This window comes from Mobula birostris, chromosome 5, assembly GCF_030028105.1.
Source record: "Mobula birostris isolate sMobBir1 chromosome 5, sMobBir1.hap1, whole genome shotgun sequence".
NCBI lineage: Eukaryota > Metazoa > Chordata > Chondrichthyes > Myliobatiformes > Myliobatidae > Mobula > Mobula birostris.
In genome coordinates this window covers 9,102,564-9,109,547 of record NC_092374.1, presented here as the reverse complement: position 1 = coordinate 9,109,547, position 6,984 = coordinate 9,102,564, and positions in this window count along the sequence as shown.

Here is a 6,984-nt window from a genome sequence, read left to right as displayed (position 1 = left end):
ATACAATTTTAGCAATAATTTCAAGAGGTCTAGCATATAAGAACAGGGATGTGATGCTGAGGCTTTACAAGGCACTGGTGAGTAATGAACAGTTTTGGGCTCCTCATCTAAGAAAAGATGTGCTGGCATTGGAGAGGGTTCAGAGCAGCTTCACAAGAATGAAAGGGTTATCATATGAGGACCGTTTGATGGCCCTGGACCTATACTCACTGAAATTTAGAAGGATTAGGGGGACCTTATTGAAACCTTTCGAACATTGAAAGGCCTAGACAGGGTAGATGTGGAAAGGATGTTTCCCATGGTGGGGGAGTCTAGGACAAGAGGGCACAGCCTCAGGATAGAGGGGCATCCAGTTAAAACAGATGGGGAGAAATTTCTTTACCCAGAGGGTGGTGAACTACCTGCCTCTCCACTAATTTTTGTATGGTCTGCAAACTTTGCAATAAAGCCATCAATTCCATCATCCAAATCATTGACATATAATGTAAAAGGAATTGGTCCCAACACAGACTCCTCTGGAACACCACTAGTCACCAGCAGCCAACCGGAAAAGGCTCCCTTTATTCCCACTCTTTGCCTCCTGTCAATCAGTCACTGCTTTATCAATTCTAGAATCTTTCCAATTGTCCCATGGGCTCATAGCTTGTTAAGCAGCCTCATATGTAGCACCTTGTCAAAAGCCTTCTGAAAATCCAAGTTCACAACATCACTGGGTTACAACAGTGGTGTGTAGAAGCACATCTCTAAATGCAGAGCTGTAATGTTTTATAACTTCAAACATTAAACTAATTCAAAAGTGTGAGGAGCCCAAAGTACAGGTGTAACCTCAGTTTACTTTAAGCAAGGTGCATGCATATCACATGGTAGCATGATGACTTAAGCAATTAACATATTTTTTACAAACATAAGTAATTATTTAAACAAGTGCTTAATTAATGCATATACAAAATTATTCAAATTATATTGAAATATTAAATGCACAACATTCCTCCATGGTTATTTATAAACATAACTCAATATACACCACATCTCAACTATATACACAGTATACTATATAATATAACTACTATACACATATCCAGAGCACCATCAATTTTTAACATTGTCCCATTGCAGCACTTTGACAGGCTGTATCACTGACTGGTATGGAGGGGCTACTGCACAGAACCAAAAGAAGCTGCAGAGGGTTGGAAATCTAGTCAGCTCCATCTTGGGCACTAGCCTACAAAGTACCCAGGACATCTTTAGGGAGCAGTGTCTCAGAAAGGCAGCATCCATTATTAAGGACCTCCAGCACCCAGGGCATGCCCTTTTCTCACCGTTACCATCAGGTAGGAGGTGAAGAAGAGAGAAGGCACACACTCAGCATGTTGCAAGGACAAGGCTGAGGACAAACCCAAGTGCAGGACACAGGCACAGAGGCAGAGTCATGAGGCACTAGCACTACCACAAACAGGGAACCAGTATCCAGGAGAGTCTTAACACAGAGACAAGGCTTACATAGAGTATCCAGGAAATGATGCAGAGCTTAGAACCAACAGTCCCAAGGAATCAGGAAACAAGGTTTACTCACACTAAAATCAACCAACAAACTGGCAAAGCATGGCTGTGCCGCCTGAGTTTTATCCTATGTTCGTTAATGGAAACCAGGTGTGCTGTAATTAATGGTGGGAACGATTGGAAATCAGACGAGGGGATTAAGGCCCAATTAAGGAGGTAATAGCAAGATGGGGAATTGCCAGACGGGACCATGACACAGTAATTCAGGAACAGCTTCTTCCCCTCTGTCATCCGATTCCTAAATGGACATTGAAGCTTTGACACTCACTTTCTTTTAATATACAGTATTTCTGCTTTTCAAAGATTCAAAGGTTCAAAAAACTTTATTGTCATTCTAACTGTACATCAGCTCTGTAGGGCAGAATGAGACAGCGTTTCCGAGCAGCAGTGCAATCATAACATGACAAATGCAACACTAGATAATAAACATAACAATAGACAATAGGTGCAGGAGTAGTATAACAATAAATAGTAAAACACAACAGCCACATGTCGGTTAAAATCAAGTTATAAGTGTCCAGTGCAAGTTAAAAGTGTCCAAAGCAGAATCAGGTGGAGCAGCTATTTAGCAGTCTGACTGCCTGTGGGAGGAAGCTGTTTAGTAGCCTTGTGGTTTTAGTTTTGATGCTCCTGTAACATTTGCCTGATGGCAGAAGAACAAACAGTTCATGGAGAGGGTGTGAGGGGTCTTTAATGATGTACCGTGTCTTCTGGAGGCATCGATTCTGAAACAGGTCTTGGACAGAAGGTAGGGAGACCCCAATAACCTTCTCTGCTCCCCTAACCACCCTTCTGCAAGGTTTTTTTGTCAACAGCACTGCAGCTGGAGTACCAGGTTGTGATGCAAAAGGTCAGCACACTCTCAACCACGCCTCGGTAGAATGTAGTTAAGATGTTAGTGGGGAGGGATGCTTGTTTAAGCTTCCTCAGAAAGTGCAATCTCTGCTGGGCCCGTTTCACAATCCCAGTGGTGTTCCTGGACCAGGTGAGATTGTCCGAGATCTGCACCACAAGGAACTTAATGTTTTCCACTCTCTCCACTGTGGAGCCGCTGATGCTGAGGGGTGTGTGCTCAGGCTGAGACCGTCTGAAACCGTTTGCACATTTTAAAAATTCTATTCAATATACGTAATTGATTTGCTTGTTTGCTTATTATTATTATTTTTATTTTTTTCTCTCTGCTAGATTATGTATTACATTGAACTGCTGCTGCTAAGTTAACAAATTTCACGCCACATGCTGGTGATAATAAACCTGATTCTGGTTCAGTCTTAAAGCTTGTGTGGAGGAGTTCTTACTCTTGTAGGATAATATCTTTCCTAACAATTCATTGGAGTATTCTCTTACTAATCCTCCTTTTGCTCCCTTTAAGATCGCAAGTCAAGTCAAGTCACTTTTTATTGTCATTTCAACCATAACTGCTGGTACAGAACATAGTAAAGATGAGACAACGTTTTCCAGGACCATGGTGCTACATGAACAATACAAAAACTACACTGAACTACGTAAGAAAAAACACAAAAACTGCAAGACTACAGTCCTATCCAGGAGTGCATAAAGTGCACAACACAGTGCAGGCATTACAATAAATAATAAACAAGACAATAGGCACAGTAGAGGGCAGTAGGTTGTTGTCAAGCCAGGCTCTGGGTATTGAGGAGTTTGATGGCTTGTGGGAAGAAACTGTTACATAGTCTGGTCGTGAGAGCCTGAATGCTTCGGTGCCTTTTGCCAGATGGCAGGAGGGAGAAGAGTTTGTATGAGGGGTGCGTGGGGTCCTTCACAATGCTGTTGGCTTTACGGATGCAGTGTGTGGTGTAAATGTCTGTAATGGCGGGAAGAGAGACCCCGATGATCTTCTCAGCTGACCTCACTATCTGCTGCAGGGTCTTGCGATCCGAGATTTCCGAACCAGGCAGTGATGCAGCTGCTCAGGATGCTCTCAATATAACCTCTGTAGAATGTGGTGAGGATGGGGGCGGGGGGTGGAAGATGGACTTTTCTCAGCCTTCGCAGAAAGTAGAGACGCTGCTAGGCTTTCTTTGCTATAGAGCTCTCCTCTTGTTTCTCTGTGGTGTCCCACGAGCTTGTTAGATATTATTGAGTAATTATAGAATTATAAATGCATCAGATATTAATTCAAATGAGAACCAGTCTTCAGTTCTTATTGTAATTTGCAAGCAGTGATCAGTTTGAAGTTAAAGGAACAGCTTTGAAACTAAACAGTACTGTTTGTGGAGCACAAGGCACAAATTAGCACACAACAGGGGGCCAGCTAGTTTACAAAGAGAAGTGACCATGAGATATTCTCATGCATCAGCAAACCATGCAATTATGGGCTAAGTTATTTGCATCATTTTAACAAGTTCAAGGAAGCTTGCAATCCACTGATGTTATCACTTAGCACATTAAGTGTCTGATATGAATAGTTGGGAGATCGTCGTAGATGCAGCCTTCACAACAGCTATCTTGGGCGAATTATCTCTCTGTCTTCAGACATTTTTAGACCATCTGTGTAAATTAGCTTGTCTCAGCAAACAACAGGAAGTCTGCAGATGCTGGAAATTCAAGCAACACACATAAAAGTTGCTGGTGAACACAGCAGGCCAGGCAGCATCTCTAGGAAGAGGTGCAGTCGACGTTTCAGGCCAAGACCCTTCGTCAGGACTAACTGAAGGAAGAGTGAGTAAGGGACTTGAAAGTTGGAGGGGGAGTGGGAGATCCAAAATGATAGGAGAAGACAGGAGGGGGAGGAATGGAGCCAAGAGCTGGACAGGTGATTGGCAAAAGGGATACAAGAGGATCATGGGACAGGAGGTCCGGGAAGAAAAACAAGGGGGGGGGGACCCAGAGGATGGGCAAGGGGTATAAGGGGCAAACCACACTCAGGTTGGAGGAACAACACCTTATATTCCGTCTGGGTAGCCTCCAACCTGATGGCATGAACATCGACTTCTCTAACTTCCGCTAATGCCCCACCTCCCCCTCGTACCCCATCTGTTACTTATTTTTATACACACATTCTTTCTCTCACTCTCCTTTTCCTCCCTCTGTCCCTCTGAATATTCCCCTTGCCCATCCTCTGGGTCCCCCCCCCCCTTGTCTTTCTCCCCGGACCTCCTGTCCCATGATCCTCTCATATCCCTTTTGCCAATCACCTGTCCAGCTCTTGGCTCCATCCCTCCCCCTCCTGTCTTCTCCTATCATTTTGGATCTCCCCCTCCCCCTCCCCCTCCCACTTTCAAATCCCTTACTCACTCTTCCTTCAGTTAGTCCTGACGAAAGGTCTCAGCCTGAAACGTCGACTGTACCTCTTCCTAGAGATGCTGCCTGGCCTGCTGCGTTCACCAGCAACTTTTATGTGTGTTGTCTCAGCAAAGGTGTTTGAACCTTCAGAGGTGTCTGATCAATTGCAATGTACTTCCGTTGTAAATATATACTTCAAAGGAACTATTTGTCAGACACAAAATATTGAAGTGAACTATGTCATTGCAATTGTATTGAATCACCTGCATTACCCTTGATTTTAAGGGTATAAGAATGTGATGTACTTTGAGTTTGGGGTTTGGGAGACTCTACTGAGAGGAACTCCAAGAGAAATTCTGTTTGAATAAAGACTTTCATATCCACCAGCTTCTCCAGTAACTAGGTCACAGTCACAACAAGCTAACACCTTCCAAGCAGAGAACAAGCAGAGTGCTGTTGATCAAGCTGTCGGCAGTGCGTGGTGAGATACTATCTCACATAGCAAGCTATTTAGTGGAAGTGATAAAGCTACTTGACTTCCTCCTTTAGCTCCTGCCTTCTGGAGATGAAGCTGGATCTGTGTGAAATGGTGGCTGGAGGCCACCACACAGTGTGGTCAAATGGGCTCACATACGCACAAGAGATCCTGCAGCTGCTGGAAATCCAGTAACACGTACATAAAATGCTGGAGGAACTCAGCAGGCCAGGCAGCATCAATGGAGGGGAACAGTCGGCGATCTGGGCTGAGACCCTTCATCAGGACTGGAAAGGAAGGGGGCTGAACCAGAATAAGAAGGTGGGGTGAAGAGAAGGAGTACAGGCTGGTAGGTGGTAGGTGAGACCAGGTGAGGGGGAATAAGTAAGGATCTGGGAGGTAAAGGGCTGAAGGAGAGAGGACAATGGGAGAAAGGGAAGCAGGAAGGGCACCAGAGGAAGGAGATGGGCAGGTGAGGAAAAGTGGAGAATGGATAAAGAGAGAAAGGGAAAGGAAGAAAAACATACTGGAGTAGAGAAATAGATGTTAATGGAATATATATGGTGTTGCTCCTCCAACCTGACCTTGGACTCTTTCGGGCAGTAGAGGAAACCATGGACTGACATCCAGAATGGGAATGGGAAGTTGAATCGAAATGGTGGGCCACCAGGAGATCCTGTCTTTTGTGGCGGTAAGGTTCATCAAAAGTGGTTCCCCGATCTGCTTTGGGTCCAACTGACGCAAGGGAGGCCGGATACAGAGTACGACCCTGAAAGACCTGAAGAAGAGGTATCGCCTCACCTGAAAGGGCTGTTTGGGGCCCTGATGTTGGTGAGGAAGGAAACGTAGGGGCAAGTGTATCGCTTATCGCGTTTATACAGCTGTGCATGAAGGAAAATATACACATGGTTGTTGGTGCTAACTACACCTATCACTGTTCCATCCTTGCACTTGCTGAAGGACAGGGCGAAACAATGCCTGTTTTTCATTCATACCCTTGACTTCAGATCTCATCTATAACAGTAATGCTGTAATTTTATGTATTGCACTGTACTGCTGCCACAAAAAATTTCATGACATATGTGAGTGATGATAAACCTGATTCTGATATGAGTCTCTATTGTGGACTGAGAGTGGGAAGGGGGCAGGGAGAGGGGGATCATGGTCGGGAAAAGGGGAAGGGAGAGAGGAGGGAGCAGAGCACATCAGAGAGATATTCTGTCATGGTCAATATACCAATTGTTTGGAATCAAATTAGCTTGCCTGGTGTTGTAGGGCTGGGTGTGTCTGCACCTGCACCATTCCCCGCCCCTGCACTCCTTCCCTGACACCCCTCCCGTGGCGCTCTACCCGCGCCATTCCCAACATCCTTTGCTTCTGCAAGATTTACAAATTCGCTCTCTGCTCCACATTGTCAAATTCAGTACTGTACAAAGGTCTTAGTCACCTAGCTATATATATATATATATACACTTAAGACTTTTGCTCAATAGTGTATTATCAAGTATATCCTTTGAACCTCTCCTCATGGGAGAGCCACACCATGACAGGAGTCAAATGGTTGTACTCCCTCTGCTGCAAGGATATCCTTCCTGCTGACAAGGCAGGATGTTGAGGCTTTGGAGAGAATGCAGAAGAGGTTTACCAGGACACTGCCTAGATTAGAGGGAGTGTGCAGCAAGAGGAGGTTGGACAAATAGGGG